At 43.0% G+C, this 15,735-nt stretch overlaps 1 pseudogene; it reads right to left on the bottom strand.

The window, feature by feature from the left end:
* Positions 1–10,553: 10,553 nt before the first annotated feature.
* On the bottom strand, positions 10,554–10,649 carry LOC118153316 (U6 spliceosomal RNA; annotated as a pseudogene).
* Positions 10,650–15,735: the final 5,086 nt, after the last annotated feature.

The following is a 15,735-nucleotide window of genomic DNA, read 5'->3' as shown; positions in this document are numbered from 1 at the left end:
GGTGCTAGGATTAAAACTGATCTGTTGGACAGGCGTGGTGGCTCATGCCTATAATCTCAGTACTTTGGGAGGCCAAGGCAGGCGGATCATGAGGTCAGGAGATCGAGACCATCCTGGCCAACATGCTGAAACCCTGTCTCTACTAAAAATACAAAAAATTAGCCAGGCGTGGTGGCTCGTGACTGTAGTCCCAGTTACTCAGGAGGTGGAAACAGGAGAATTGCTTGAACCCGGGAGGTGCAGGTTACAGTGAGCCGAGATCCCACCACTGCACTCCAGCCTGGTGACAGAGCAAGACTCTACCTCAAAAAAAAAAAATTGATCTGTCATCACACACACACACACACACACACACACACACACACACACAGAGTAAGTGCCATCCTGTAAAAATGCTTCCATTTTATATATCATAATAGAGGCTGCAAGTTTTCCATCAATCCATTCTCCTGTCCTTTATCTTAATAATCGAATCCCTCAGTGTTTGTTGGCACTTTGGCTTCCCAGTTAGAGACTACATTCCCCAGCTTCCTCTGCAGTCAGGTGTAGAAATGTGACTAAGTTCTGACCAATGGGATGTGAGCAGAAGTGGTGTGTGTCACTTCTAGGTCACACTCCTAAAACAAATGGGTGTGCACTACTTTGTCTCTTTATCTTATTCTCCTCCCACTGGCTGGGATGCAGACATGCTGGTAGGAACTGGAGCAGCCACCTTGGGCCTGGAGTTGGAAGCTGTGTATTGAGGGTGTTTGAGCTCTGAAAGGCCCAGCCCTAGGCTGTAAAAGCAAAGTCATGTGAAAGAGAAGTTAATTTCTACCTTATTTAAGGCACAGTTACATTTCTGTTACATTATCTCAAAACAATCCCTTATACACATATGCGCATATATGCACGTATATATGTGTTCATATATTTATACGTGCATGTGTTTACATACACACACCACAAGCTATACTGTAAATTATTTTTATTACTATGGCTTTGGGGGGAAAAATAAAGAGAAACTACCTGCCCTTTATTTTTCTCTCAAATTAAGTCTGTTTACTAACTATCTGCCTTTAAAAGATGTTTTAGCCAGGTGCAGTGGCTCATGCCTGTAATCTCAGTACTTTGGGAGACCGAGGGGGGCGGATCACTTGAGGTCAGGAGTTCCAGACTATTCTGGTCAACATGGAGAAACCCTGTCTCTAACAAAATACAAAAATTAGCTGGGTGTGGTGGCAGGTACCTGTAATCCCAACTACTCAGGAGACTGAGGCAGGAGAATCACTTGAACTCAGGAGGCAGAGGTTGGAGTGAGCCAAGATCGCGCTATTGCACTCCAGCCTGGGTGACACAGTGAGATTCCATTTCAAAAAAAAAAACAAAACATGCTTTAAGCAAGTGAGCAATGTAATCAGATTCGTGTTCCCAAGCTGAAAGGAATCTTAAGAATCACTTGGCCCAGTTATTCCTTCTTATAGATGGGAAACTTGGGCCTATTGAGGTTAAGTAACTTATTCAAGGTCCTGAGGCTCTGTGGCAAGAGCTGGTTTTTGAACCTTGATTTCTGAATCCAAGACCAGACCCCTCCAGTGTCACCAGCTGTCAAAGATCCATTTATCTTGCTCTCTCTTTCAATCCTCAGATACATTTCAACATCACTTCATTCCTCTAATTTTCTAATTAATTTAATTCAATTCAGCACATATTTATGTAAACCTATTATATACTAGGTTGTAAAAACAGAGGAACAACCTTCATATAATTCTCCTTAGCTGGTATCATATAATAGATACAGAAGTAAATATTTCTGGGTTTATGCATGGATTCATAGGTATACATATCTTTCCTAGCTCTGACAACTGAGAGGGCACAGAAGCAATGATATCCTCATAGCAATTGAGCACATCTAGAGCTCAGGTTTTTTAAAACATAGATTTAGGAGGCACAAGTTCATATTTGCTACAGCTGGGCTTTAAGTGTGACTATGGCCCAAATAGTGTATGTCATACCCATTAGGTAATTTCTTATCCCTCACCCTCCTCCCACCCTCCTACCTTTCCAAGTCTCCAGTGTCTGTTATTCCACTCTCTGTGTCCATGTGTATGCATTATTTAGATCCCCCTTATAAATGAGAACATGTGGTATATGACTTTTTGTTCCTTTTTTTTTTTTTTTCAGATGGAGTCTCACTCTGTTGCCCAAGCTGGAGTGCAGTGGCGCAATCTTGGCTCACTGCAGCCTCCACTTCCCAGGTTCCAGTCACTCTCCTGCCTCAGCTTCCCGAATAGTGTGTCACCATGTCCCGCTAATTTTTGTATTTTTAGTAGAGATGGGGTTTCACCATGTTGGCCAGGCTGGTCTCGAACTCCTGACCTCAAGTGATCCACCTGCCTCAGCCTCTCAAAGTGCTGGGATTACAGGTGTGAGCCACTGCGCCTGGCAGGACATTTTGTTTCTGAGTACTCCACTTCAGATAATGACCTCCAAGTTCCATCCATGTTGCTGCAAAAGACATAATTTCGCTTTTTTTATAGCTAAGTAGTATTCCACAGTATGTACATTTTATTTACATATATATTATATGTATAATATGTATAGCAGCCATTTGACTGGTATAAGGTGATACTCATTAAGGTTTTAATTTGCATCTCTGATGAGCAGTGATGTTGAGTGTTTTTTCATATTTTCTTGGCCATTTGTATGTCTTCTTTAAAAGGTATCTGTTCATGTCTTTTGCCCACATTTAAACAGGGTTATTTGTCTTTTTCTTGTTGTATTGTTTGAGTTCCTTGTAGATTCTGGATGTTAGTCCTCTGTTGGATGCCTACATTGCAAACATTTCCTTCCTTCCTTCCTTCCTTTTTTTTTTTTTTTTTTTTTCAGGATCTCATTCTGTCACTCAGGCTGGAATGCATGGAGTGCAGTGGCATGATCATAGCTCACTGTAGCCTCAAACTCCAAGACAAAAATTATCCTCCCACTCCAGCCTCCAGAATAGCTGGGACCACCAGTGCATGCCACCATGCCTTGCTAATTTTTTTATTTTACTTTTTTGTAGAAATAGGGTCTCGCTATGTTGGCCAGGTTAGTCTTGGACTTCTGGGCTCAAGCAATTATCCCACCTCAGCCTCCCAAAGTTCTGGGATTATACGCATGAGCCACTATGCCCAGCCTGCAAATATTTTCTCCCATTCTGTAGGTTGTATGTTCACTCTGTTGATTATATCTTTGCTCTGCAGAAGCTTTTTCATTTAATTAAGTCTCATTTGTCAATTTTTGTTTTTATTGCATTTTCTTTTGTGTTCTGACTCATGAATTACTTGCTTAGGCCAATATCCAGAAGAATTTTTCCTAGATTTTCTTCTAGTGTTTTTGCAGTTTCAGGTCTCACATTTAAGTTTTTAATCCATCTTGAGCTAATTTTTGTATATGGTAAGAGGTATGGGTCCAGTTTCATTCTTCAGCATATGGCTATCCAATTTTCCCAGCACTATTTATTGAGTAGGGCCTTTCCCCGGTGTAAATTTTTGTCAACTTTGCAAAGATCAGTTGGCTGTAGGTATGTGGCTTTTTTTCTGGATTTCCTATTCTGTTCCGTTGATACGTATGTCTATTTTTTTAACCCTTCTACAATTAGATATGTGCCTATTTTTATACCAGTACCATGCTGTTTTGGTTACTATAGCCTTGTAGCATAATTTGAAGTCAAATAATATGATACCTCCAGCTTTGTTCTTTTTGCTCAAGATGACTTTGGCTGTTTGGGCTTAAGCCCAGAGGTTGTGGCAGCAGCAAGCCAAGAGTGTGCCACTACACTCTAGCCTGGAAAACAAGCAAGACCCCAGCTCTTAAAAAAATTAAAACTAAAAATAAGTTTATTAAGACCTGTTTTGTGGCCTAACATAAGGTCTATCTTGGAGAATGTTCTGTGTGCTGATGAGAAGAATGTATATTCTATTGTTGTTGGGTAGAATGTTCTGTAAATGTCTCTTAGGTCCATTTGTCTAAAGTCCAATTTAAAGCCAGTGCTTCTTTCTAGATCTTTGTTCTCGATGATCTGTCTAGTGTGTCAGTGGGGTGCTGAAGTCCCCCACTATTATTATATTTCCATATATCTCTTGTTTCAGGTCAAGTACTATTTGTCTGATGAATCTGGGCGCTCCAATTTTGGGTGTATATATATTTAGGATTGTTGTATCATCTTGTCGAATTGATCTCTTTATCATCATATAATGATCTTTATCTTCTTTTTTAATGTTGTTGATTTAAAGTCTGTTTTATCTAAGTATAGCTACTCCTGCTGACTTTTGGTTTCCATTTGCATAAAATATCTTTTTCCACCCTCTTTCTACCTTTGGTCTATAAGTGTATTTACCAGTTTACAAGGTGGATTTCTTGCAAGCAATATATGATTGGATTATTTTTCTTATCCATTGCACCACAGATTTTGCTTTTAAATAGCATTCTTCAATAACAGGAACCAAGGTTTCTTGGAGAAGTGGTTGATTTCAGTGCTGGGAAGGGGAAATGCAAGAGCTTATGGTGGCAGAAAGAGAAAAAGTGCTCAGAAAAGTCTGGGAGCTCACTGAAGCACACAGAAACCAACCTGAAAGAGCTCCCGATGGTTAAAGCTGAAGCAGTTTGAGCAACAAAACCATTAACAATAGTAATGGATTCCATAACCCATAGAATAAAATACATATCCATGAGTCCATACTGATATAAATAACTGAATAAACAAAATGTCCTTCTTTACTTATCTAGATCACTGGAAATGTGAGAATTTCAATCCTCATAACTGTGGGTAGGCTTGAATGATTATATTTTGTAGTAACTAGAATTAAAACCACTTGTGGTAGACAAGTGGTTTTATCCACTTCAAGTGGCTTATCTCTGCCACTCAGCAGTCTTGTCATTCTCACCATCTATAAAATGGGAATCAGATTATCTATCTTGCCTACCTCATGGTTTTCCAAAGAAATAAATTATGTAAAAGGAAATCGCTGGGTGAGGTGGCTCACACCTCTAATCCCAGCACTTTGGAAGGCCAAGGTGGGCAGATTGCTTGAGCTCAGGAGCTTGAGACCAGCCTGGACAGTGTGACAAAACCCTGTCTCTTCCAAAAATAGAAAAATTAGTTGGGCATGTTGGTGTGTGCCTGTAGTCCCAGCTACTCAAGAGGCTGAGGCAGGAGGATCGCTTGAACTTCAGAGGCAGAGGTTGAAGTGAGCTAAGATTGCATCACTGCACTCCAGCCTGGTCAACAGAGCCAGGCCCTGTCTCAAAAAAAAAAAAAAAAAAAAGAAAAGAAAGAAAGAAAGAAAGAAAAGAAAGGAGGCCGGGTGCAGTGGCTCATACCTCAATCCCAGTACTTTGGGAGGCTGAGGCAGGTGGATCACCTGAGGTCAGGAGTTCAAGACCAGCCTGACCAACATGGAGAAACCCTGTCTCTACTAAAAATACAAAAATTAGCCAGACGTGGTGGCATGTGCCTGTAATCCCAGGTACTTGGGAGTCTGAGGGAGAATCAGTTGAACCTGGGAGGTGGAGATTGCAGTGAGATCTGCACTCCAGCCTGGGTAACAAGAGCAAAATCCGTCTCAAAAAGAAAAGAAAAGAAAATGAGGGGAGAAAAATTTTCCTAATCATCAAGTAGTCCAATCATCTATGTCATAACATAATTGATATTTATTATTTGTGGATTCTGTATTTATAAATTTGCCTACATGCCAAAATGTATTTGTATTTGTGACCCCAAAATTAAGACTCATAGCGCTTTCACAGTCATTACAAACATGAGCAAAGTAGTGAAAAATTTGAGTCACCCAGCTGGGACCAGTGAGTGGCTCATTCCTGTAATCCCAGCAATTTAGGAGGCTGAGGTAGGAGGATCGCTTGCACCCAGGAGTTTGCGATCAGCCTGCACAACATGGCAAGACCCTGTCTTTACACACACATACACACAAAATACAAAAATTTTGAGTCACCCAATGTGCATGAGTTACTAATTGTTCCCCTTTGAGGTGGAACAAAGCAATGCTCTGCATCTTTGAGCTCACAGACTGTCAACAATTGTCCTTTTGGTGGTATATTTAGTGCCACAGTTTTTGCATTTTTGCTGCTCTTTGTTGGTGGTTCAACAAATTGTTTTACCCTGTTCTTAAAAGCACCGTATTACTAAGAATAGGAGTGTTTCACCTCTTTAAAAATATGCATCTGTGGCCGGGCATGGTGGCTCACGCTTGTAATCCAAGCACTTTGGAGGCCAAGGTGGGCGGATCACCTGAGGTCAGGAGTTTGAGACCAGCCTGACCAACGTGGTGAAACCCCGTCTTAAAAAATATATATATAAATTTATTAAAAATAAATAAATAGGCAGGGTGAGGTGGCTCACTCCTGTAATTCTAGCACTCTGGGAGGCCCAGGAGGGCAGATCACAAGGTCGGGAGATCGAGACCATCCTGGCTAAAACAGTGAAACCCTGTCTCTACTAAAAATACAAAAAGATTAGTTGGGTGTGGTGGCACGTGACTGTAATCCCAGCTACTCTGGAGGCTGAGGTAGGAGAATCACTTGAACTCAGGAGGCAGAGGTTGCAGTGAGCTGAGATCACACCACTGCACTCCAGCCTGGGTGACAGAGTGAGACTCCATCTAAAAAAATAGTAATAATAAATAAATAATAAAACAGTCCTTAAGGGTCGTGCTGAGCTGCTGTCTTGTCTTTCTATGCACAAGAAACTATAATGTGCCTTATGGAGAAAATACATGTGTCAGATAAACTTTACTAAAGCATGAGTTACAGCACTGTTTTATATATATATGTATGTATATACACATATATGAATATATATACATATATGTATAAATATATACACATATATGTATATGTGTATATATATTCATATATGTGTATATATACACACTTATATATGTGTATATTCAAATATATATATTTTTTGATACAGGGTCTCACTTTGTCACTCTGTCTGGCATGCAGTGATGCAATCATGGCTCATTACAGCCTCAATCTTCCTGCCTCGGGCTTTCTGCCCACCTCAGCTTCCCAAGTACTTGGGACTACAGGTGTATACCACTACACCCAGCTAATTTTTCCAAATTTTTTTTAGAGATAGGGTCTCACTATGTTGCCCAGGCTGGTCCTGAGCTCAAGCGATCCTCCCACCTTGGCCTCCAAAAGTGCTCGGATTACAGGTGTGAGCCACCACACTCAGCTAATAATCTATATTACATAAATGTCTTTAAACAGGCCTGACACTGTAGCTCCCACTTGTAATCTTTGCACTTGGGGAGGCTGAGGCAGGAGGATCACAAGGTCAGGAGTTTGGGACCAGCCTCGTCAACATGGTGAAATCCTGTCTCTGCTAAAAATACAAAAATTAGCCAGATGTGGTTGCGGGACCCTGTAGTCCCAGCTACTTGGGAGGCTGAGGAAGGAGAATCGCTTGAAATCAGGAGGTAGAGATTGCAGTAAGCCAAGATCGCGCCACTGCACTCCAGCCTGGGTGACAGAGTGAGACTCCTTCTCAAAAAAAAAAGGCTTTAAACAGAAACACACATATCATAAAATAAGGTTATGTATAGATTAGTTGATGAAAATGTTATGACCAGAGGCTTGCAGAACCTAACCCTGTATTTCCCTAGGAGCAGTGGTTCAGTACTCACTAATTCAGTGTTCGTGACAACTTTATGGAATGTAACTACTTCAAATAATAAGAGTCAACTGCATTTAGTAGCACTTTCTATGTGCCAGATCCACCTGCACTTGTTTTCATATAGTCTCAAGTATTCCTTACAACATCGTAGGAAAATGTATTTGTGTAGGGCTCCTACCAGTCATTGGAGCATTAAATTTGGCTGGTTTTTCTGCCACTTTCTCACCCCTGACAGATATCTGATTAGCTGGGCACTTTGTGGTCCTCATTTTTCTCAAGTAGGTTGAGAAAAATTCCTGATTTCTGTATTCAGTTTTTGCCAGTTTCAGAGAGAAAATACCCAGGTGACAGATGCTTGATTTTTTTTCTTTTCAAAAATTTCTTGCTAGTCGGGTGTGGTGGGTCACACCTGTAATCCCAGGACTTTGAGGTGAGAGAATCACTTGAGGCAGGAGTTTGAGACCATCCTGGGCAAAAAGTGAGATCCTAGCTCTGCAAACAGAAGTTTTAAATTCTCCAAGCATGATGCGTGTGCACTTATTGTCCTAGCTACTTGGGAGGCTGAGGTGAGAGGACAGCTTGAGCCCAAGAGGTTGAGGTTACAGTGAACTATGATTGTGCCACTGCATTCCAGGCTCAGTGTCAGAGCAAAACCCTACCTCTAAAAACACAACAAAAAATCAAACTTACAGAAAAGATGAGGCCAGATGGTGGTGGCTCATGCCTATAATCCCAGCACTTTGGGAGACCAAGGTGGGAGGATCACTTGAGGCCAGGAGTTTGAGACTAGCCTGGCCAACATAGCAAGATCCCATCTCTACAAGAAATATAAAAATTAGTTGGGCTTGATGGTGGGCGCCTGTAGTCCTAGCTACTCAGGAGGCTGAGGTGAGAGGACACCTGAGGTCAGGAGGTCGAGGCTGTGGCGAGCCGTGATTGTCCCACTGCACTCCAGCCTAGGTGACAGAGTAAGACCTTGTCTCAAAAAAAGTAAAAAATAAAATTTAAAATTTAAAAAAAGGAAAGTTGCCAGGCACGGTGGCTTGTGCCTGTAGTCCCAGCTACTCGGGAGGCTGAGGGTGGAGGATCGCATGAGTCCAGGAATTCTGGGCTGTAGTGCACTATGCCAATCGGGCGTCCGCACTAAGTTTGGCATCAATATGGTGACCTCCCAGGAGTGGGGGACCACCAGGTTGCTTAAGGAGAGGTGAACCGGCCCAGGTCGGAAACGGAGCAGGTCAAAACTCCCGTGCTGATCAGTAGTGGGATCGCGCCTGTGAATAGCCATTGCACTCCAGCCTGGGCAACATAGCAAGACCCCGTCTCTGAAAAAAAAAAGAAAGAAAGAAAACAGAAAAAAAAAAAAAGGAAAGTTGAAATAGTAAAATGAGTACTCATCTACCCTCCACACCAGTTAGATACTTAGATGCCATGATTGCTAACATTGTGTCATGTTTGCCATGCTCTCTCTTTCCACACACACTTTTCTTTTGCTTTTACTTACTTCTTACATTTGAAATTAAGTTGTGGTTTTAAAAAAATGAAGTGAAATCAAGATACTTCACCTTGAAAATACGTCATGCATCTCCTAAAAATAAGGACACGCTCTTATACAATGACTGTGTCATTAACACGCCTAAGAAAAAGAGCAACCATTATCTAAAATCTTCTAATATCCAGTGAACATTCAAATTTTCCCAGAATTACAGAAACATGGAATTGAATATCCCCAACTGTATAGCAGCCATATATTCAAACCAAAAGGCCGGGTGCTGTGGCTTGTGCCTGTAATCCTAGCACTTTGGGAGGCGGAGACAGGTGGATCACTGGAAGTCGGGGGTTCAAGACCAGCATGACCAACATGGTGAAACCCTGTCTCTACAAAATATAAAAAAAATTAGTGGGTCATAGTGGCGCATGCCTGTCCCAGCTACTTGGGAGGCTGAGGCAGGAGAATTGCTTGATCCCGGACACAGAGGTTGCAGTGAGCTGAGATCTCGCCATTGTGCTCCAGACTGGGCAACAGAGCAAAACTCCGTCTCAAAGCCTGTAATCCAATCACTTTGGAGGCCAAGGTGGGCAGATCACCTGAGGTCGGGAGTTCAAGACCAGCCTGACCAACATGGTGAAACCCCGTCTTTAAAACAAACCAACAAACAAACAAAAAACAAAAACACAAAAAAACCTTAGGGTGTATGGCCAGACAATGGATTTATTGGACAACAAGCCAGGAGATCTCTTTCATTTCTCTAATGCCTCCAGGAGCAACTGCCTACACCCTGCTTCCTCTTCCCCTCACACAGGGGCTCCTGCCCCTCCAGAGAGCAATGTGGTGGCCACCGCGGCGCCCCAGGAGTGTCTCGAGCACCACTTCCCCTTACCCAGAAGAACACACGGGGGCTTCCCCAGGATTCTTCCTCATTCAGTTAATTCCACTTCGGGAAATCCGAAACACAACTTTTCTCTTCTTTTTGTTTCTTTTGTAAACCCAAAGATACCCTAATTATGACTTGTCCGAGAAGATTACTAGTAACGTGTGTTTATTAAGGAAGGAGAATCCACACAGCCAAGCTTTCAGGATAAAATAGGTATGATAGCATCTGGAGGTTCCAGCTGATAATTTTAAACCCCTTTCAGCATCCACCTCTGTCACACCCACTCACCCATTCTCCACCAACTAAACTTGCTGTGCTACAAAGCATCAGTCTTCAAGGTACAACAAAAGCTACTTCTTGTTTGGTTATTATTTTAAAATTATTTTTATTTTTAATTGACATATAACCATTGTATATGTATATACATGTATACACTGTGTAAAAACATATCAGGTTAATTAGCATACCTATTAACTAAAATATTTATCATTTCTTTGTGGTGGGAACACTCAAATCTTGAAAATATAAAACATTTCATGAATTTGCGTGTCATCTTTGAACAGGGGCCATGCTAATCTTCTGCATATTATTCTCCATCTCCATATTGATTGGAGCTGCAGTGAGCCATGATCGAGCCACTGCATTTTACCCTAGGCAACAGAGTGAGACCCTGTCTTAAAAAAAGAATCTAGGCCAGACACGGTGGCTCACGCCTGTAATCCTGGCACTTTGGCAGGCTGAGGCAGGTAGATCACCTCAGGTCAGGAGTTCGAGCCTGGCCAGGTGTGGTGGCTCACACCTGTAATCCAAGCACTTTGGAGGCCCAGGTGGGTAGATCACCTGAGGTTGGGAGTTCAAGAACAGCCTGACCAACATGGTGAAACCCCATCTTTAAAAAAAAAAAAAAAGGAGTTCCAGCTCAGCCTGGCCAATATGTCAGAAACCCCATCTCTACTAAAAATACAAAAATTAGCCAGGTGTGGTGGCTTGCATTTGTAACCCCAGCTACTTGGGGGTGGGAGAAGGGGCTGAGCAGTAGACTCGCTTGAACCCAGGAGGCATAGGTTGCAGTGAGCTGAGAACACGCTGCTGCACTCCAGCCTAAGCAACAGAGCAAGACTTTGTCTCAAAAAAGAAAAAAAAAAAAGGCCGGGAGTGGTAGCTCCCACCTATAATCCCAGCACTTTGGGAGGCCGAGGCGGGTGGATCACGGGGTCAAGAGATCGAGACCATCCTGGCCAACATGGTGAAAGCCCGTCTCTACTAAAATACAAAAGTTAGCTGGGCATGTTGGCACATCCCTGTAATCCCAGCTACTCAGGAGACTGAGGCAGGAGAGTTGCTTGAACCTGGAAGGCAAAGGTTGCAGTTGAGATCATGTCACTGCACTCCAGCCTGGTGCCTGGCAACAGAGCGAGACTCTGTTTCAAAAAAAAAAAAAAAAAAAAAACCAATGAAAGTTTTATATATACTGTCTCCAGACAAATGCACTACAAAACTTGACATATATTTTTTGGGGATTCCCACTTAACTTCCCTCTGGGGTCATGGGTCTCATGTTAAGAACCCCTTATATGTGGAGAAATTATAAAAGACAAACTTCTTGAATCTGAAGATGACATTAAAATGGGAAGAACAGTTTATGTGTTAGGTATTGGACTACCCAATCAGAAAGAAATATGTTAGAACAATGGGGCCAAAAGAGCAAGACAGACTGTCACGGATGGAGATCCACATTAATTAGATTAAAAAAATAGGCCAGTTGCTGTGGCTCACACCTGTAATCCCAGCAGTTTGGGAGGCCAAGGTAGGCAAATCAGGAAGTCAGGAGATTGACATCCTGGCCAATATGGTGAAACCTAGTCTCTACTATAAATATAAAAATTAACTGGGCGTGGTGGCACACACCTGCAGTCCCAGCTGCTCAGGAGGCTGAGGCAGGAGAATTGCTTGAACCTGGGAGGCAGAGGTTGCAGTGAGCCAAGACTGTGCCACTGCACTCCAGCCTGGGTGACAGAGCGAGACTATGTCTCAAAAATAAATAAATAAATTAATTAATTAATTAACTAACTAACTATAGACATGTATAATGGATAAGACTGTGTATTTCATGCAAAAAGCATGATGGCTCACATCTATAATTCCAGCACTTTGGGAGGCTGAGGCAGGTGAATCACTTGAGGTCAGGAGTTTGAGACCAGCCTGGCCAATATGGTGAAACACTGTCTCTACTAAAAATACAAAAATTAGCTGGGCATGGTGCTGCACACTTGTAATCCTGGCTACCTGGGAGGCTGAAACAGGAGAATGGTTTGAACCCAGGAAGCAGAGGTGGCAGTGAGCCAAGACCACTCCACTGCACTGCACTCCAGCCTGGGTGACAGAGTGACTCTGTCTAAAAAAGAAAGAAAGAAAGAAAAAGTAATAGAAGGCTACATACTGTTGGGGCTCAGGGCATACAACCAACCTCAAGCTGCTATCTTGAAGACTTTATCTGCATAATGAGACAACTTTTGCCCATGTACACTTCTTCCCCTCGTCCTCCCATAACTTGTGTTGCCCCCACCAACAGGCCCCAAGTCCCTATTGTTTTCTACAGTCTCACTATGCTGTAAAACTTCAATCAGGGCCAGGTACGGTGGCTCAAGCCTGTAATCCCAGCACTTTGGGAGGCCGAGGTAGGCAGATCACAAGGTCAAGAGATTGAGACCATCCTGGCCAACATGGTGAAACCCCATCTCTACTAAAAATGCAAAAAAAAAAAAAAATTAGCTGGATGTGGTGGTGCATGCCTATAGTCCCAGCTACTCAGGAGGCTGAGGCAGGAGAATCACTTGAAACTGGAAAATGGAGGTTGTAGTGAGCCAGGATCGCACCACTGCACTCCAACCTGCAATAGAGTGAGACTCTGTCTCAAAAAAAAAAATTCAATCAGCTGACCCTCTTCGAGTCTTACATTTTGTAAAGTTGCCATGCAAATGCACATAATAAATTTGTATGCCTTTTCTACTGTCAAGTTCATTCCAGAAACTCAATATATCAAATCTTCAGATGATGGAAGGAAAGCTTCCTTTACCTCTGTAACAGGCACTGTATTTCTTCTGTTAGATGTCATGAATAGTGATGTAGACCGGATGTCCTGTTTTGGGGGGTATTTTTGTTTGTGTTTGTTTGTTTTCTTAGAGACAGAGTCTCTCTATGTTGCCCAGGCTGGAGTGCAGTGGCTTTTTTTTTTTTTTAGACTGAGTACCAAATTCCTGGGCTCCAGCAATCTTCTCACCTCAGCCTCCCAAAGTGATGGACAGGCATGAGCCACTACACCCAGCCGACAGAGCCACTGTGGTGCCTATTCACAGGCACAGTCTAGCACACTACAGCCTCGAACTCCAAGGCTCCAGCAATTCTCCTGCCTCAGCCTGTTGAGTAGCTGAAACTGCAGGTGCATACCATCACACTTGGCAGGGTGTCCTATTTTAAGAAGACAAACGGGCATGTATTTGATCTTGTCCAGGATGGTGAAGGTAGTGGTATAAGTATTTAGTAAATGAAAAGAGAGACAGGGTGAGAGGGAGGGAGGGAGGGAGGAAGGGAGGAAGGCCCTCATTTGTAGTTTTCTGATTTCCATGATATAAACAATCTTGCCATGGCTACCAATGTGATGTCAATTGGCTCATGAAACTCCTGAAAATTTTTTTTAAGATGGAGTCTCGCTTTATCGCCAGGCTGGAGTGCAATGGTGCGATATTGGCTCACTGCAGCCTCCACCGCCCCCACCTCCGGGTTCAAGCGATTCTCCTGTCTCGGCCTCCTGAGTAGCTGAGACTACAGGTGTGCGCCACCAGGCCCAGCTAATTTTTGTATTTTTAGTAGAGACAGGGTTTCACCATGTTGGCCAGGATGGTCTCGACCTCTTGACCTTGTGATCGGCCTGCCTCGGCCTCCCAAAGTGCGAGGATTACAGGTTTGAGCTACCTTGCCCAGCCTCCTGAGTATTTTTAACATTCAATTTTCCCAAGCTGTCAAGAGCCAACTCCAACACAACACTGGGCAAGAGGGTCTAGAAACCAGGTCATCTATCAAATAGTCAGAGGACTGACACCCCTTGACTGGGAATGAAGACATTTCTGTGAACAAGACAGGAGTCCTTAACTATTTGAAGACCTGTCATAGGGGAGAGTTATCAGATTCATGTATTCAGACAGTGGAGCTAGGACCAAAAGAGAAGGTAGGCTAGGCACAGTGGCTCACACCTGTAATCCCAGCACTTCAGGAGGCTGAGGCAGGAGTATTTATTACACATTGCATACCTGTGTCAAAACATCTCATGTACCCCAGAAATACATATACCTACTATGTATCCCAAACATTAAAAATTAAAAAACAATTGGCCAGGCACAGTGGCTCACACCTATAATCCCAGCACTTTGGGAGGCTGAGGCTGGTGGATCTCTTGAGGCCAGGAGTTCAAGGTCAGCCTGGCCAACATGGTGAAACCCTGTCTCTACTAAAATACAAAAATTAGCCTGGAGTAGTGGCGCATACGTATAGTCTCAGCTGGGAGAACTATACTTGGGAGGCTGAGGCAGGAGAATAACTTGAGCCTGAGAGGTGAAGTTTGCAGTGAGCCAAGATGGTGCCATTGTACTCCAGCCTGGGGGGCAGAGCGAGACTCTGTCTCAAAAAAAAAAGAGAAAGATAGAGAGAAAGAAAGTAGCTGCAGACAAGAAGACAAATAACAGCTTGAAACAAGGAAGACTTTCCTTTTTTTTTTTTTTTTTTGAGATGGGGGTCTTGCTTTGTCACCCAGGATGGAGTGCAATGTCCCAATCTCAGCTCATCGCAACCTCTGACTCCTGGGTTCAAGCAGTTCTCTTGCTCAGGCTCCCAAGTAGCTGGGACTACAGGCCCACACCACCACGCCTGGCTAATTTTTGTATTTTTAGTGAGACGGGGTTTCACCATACAGATGGCCGGTATTGTCTCCATCTCTTGATCTCATGATCCACCCACCTCAGCCTTCCAAAATGCTGGAATTACAGGCATGAGCCACCGCGCCCAGCTGAAACAAGGAAGACTTTTCTAACTGTTTTAGCAGGGGAATGGACTCAGCTAATGGAGAATGCCTATGAACATGGTCATGCTGATTCCTGCACTGAGGAGGAGGGAGCTGTAGACAACATGATGGACCAAGATGTAGAGGTGGGATGGGGAGATTGACTGCAAAGAGCAAACTCAAAAGTCTAAGTCCACAATCCACTGTTTTGTCTGAGCTCTAGAATTCCCAAAGTATTGTTTTCATAGCAATTGTATAGTATTTCAGCCACCTAATGTGTCAACTCAGCATTTGAGGGCAGAGCTGAGAGCTCAACCTCCATTCGGTTTCTATAGGAAGACGTGTTGGATTTCAAGCAAATGGTACACAAACGAACTTTTGAAACATGACCCTTTATAAGCAGAGAACTGCCTGCTCTTCTTTTCACTGGTTCTTAAACTCTTTAACACATACTGTTCTTGAATTTGTGGATTAAGTCTATGTTTGTCTTATTAAATTATGATTTTCTAAACTTCAAATTCCAGGATGAGTTTGACCAGATAGGAAAAAAGAAAACCTGAGACCTGGACTCTTCTGAGTCAAATTTTTCCAACTTAGGCAGAGGCTAGTGGATCATTTGAGGTCAGGAGTTCGAGACCAGCCTGGCCA

This window comes from Callithrix jacchus, chromosome 4 (assembly GCF_049354715.1).
Source record: "Callithrix jacchus isolate 240 chromosome 4, calJac240_pri, whole genome shotgun sequence".
NCBI classification, from domain to species: Eukaryota; Metazoa; Chordata; class Mammalia; order Primates; family Cebidae; genus Callithrix; species Callithrix jacchus.
This window is presented reverse-complemented; position numbering and strand designations above follow the sequence as displayed.